At 41.4% G+C, this 1,305-nt stretch overlaps 1 non-coding gene across 1 annotated transcript; it reads left to right on the forward strand.

Moving 5' to 3' along the window:
* Positions 1 to 246: 246 nt before the first annotated feature.
* On the forward strand, positions 247 to 384 carry LOC116269109. Its single transcript, XR_004176415.1, has one exon. It is a non-coding gene; the product is annotated as a U4 spliceosomal RNA (small nuclear RNA).
* The last annotated feature ends 921 nt before the right edge of the window (positions 385 to 1,305 follow it).

The raw sequence follows: 1,305 nt of genomic DNA on the forward strand, positions 1-1,305 counted from the left end.
TACTCAATCTATTGTTTAATATCTATTAATACATAGACATCCTTGGCTATTCTAGTTTTTTAAGGTCATTCACTTTGTTAAATGAAATTTTATGGAATTATATAGAATGTTTAAAATTTTTAAATGGTTTTAAAATTTTGTCCTTTAGATATCTAAATATACTAAATTAAGTCAGGTAGAAATTATTGTGACCTTCCTCTTTATGCCCTAAAATGCCCATTTGAACTTTTTTTTAAAACCCATACAAGCTTTGCACAGTGGCAGTACCATAGCCAATAAGGGTTATCTGAGGTGTAATTATTGCATGAAAATGTTTCCCAATACTCGGTCATGATGACTTGAAATAGAGTCAACATTGGCAATCTTTGACAGTCTCTATGGAGACTGAACTTTAAAGAAAAAATAATAATGAAGTAATAAAACCCCACACAGGTACAATAAACACCACACATGTGCAAGGTGCATATTCAGAAAAGAACGAAGGAAAACCAGGAGAGTGCACTGCAATAGATCCTGCTTTCAAGTAGAGATGATCAACAACAGAGTCAATGCCAGACTCAACAGTGTCCATTTCATTTTCGACAAGGAGGATGTTTCTGTTCTTAGGGAGGGCAGCTGCAGGTGGCTAACGGGTGAGCATCGAAGTCCTGGATGCTGCTGTCACCACAGTGACTCACACCAAGAACACAGCGACAACAGAAACATGGGGAACATAAAGACCTCAATCCGGGCCGGGCATGGTGGCTCACGCCTGTAATCCCAGCACTTAGAGAGGCTGAGGCGGGCGGATCACAAGGTCAGGAGATCAAGACCATCCTGGCTAACACGGTGAAACCCCGTCTCTACTAAAAATACAAAAAATTAACTGGGCTTGGTGGTGGGCGCCTGTAGTCCCAGCTACTCGGGAGGCTGAGGCAGGAGAATGGCATAAACTCGGGAGGCGGAGCTTGCAGTGAGCCGAGTTTGCACCACTGCTCCATCCTGGGCGATAGAGCGAGACTCCTCCTAAAAAAAAAAAAAAAAACAACCTCAAGCATACGCTGTTCAGATACCTGCAAGAGAAGCAGCACAGCCAAGCAGGCAGGGAAGGTAGAAAAATCAGCCCATGATAGGAGAGACTTGAGTACTTGAGTAGTAAAAACAGTCTGAATATTATCAGTTTGGAAGCAATGTAACTGGTTGCTAAAATTAGCTAATATGTGGCTTGTATGTGAGGAGCCTGTGTAGGAAGTTTACTTCATAGGAAAAGAATGGACTTAGTATCCCCCTAATACAGAAACTGTAGAAAAAGGCCAAATAAGCATA

Source organism: Papio anubis, chromosome 9 (assembly GCF_008728515.1).
Source record: "Papio anubis isolate 15944 chromosome 9, Panubis1.0, whole genome shotgun sequence".
NCBI lineage: Eukaryota > Metazoa > Chordata > Mammalia > Primates > Cercopithecidae > Papio > Papio anubis.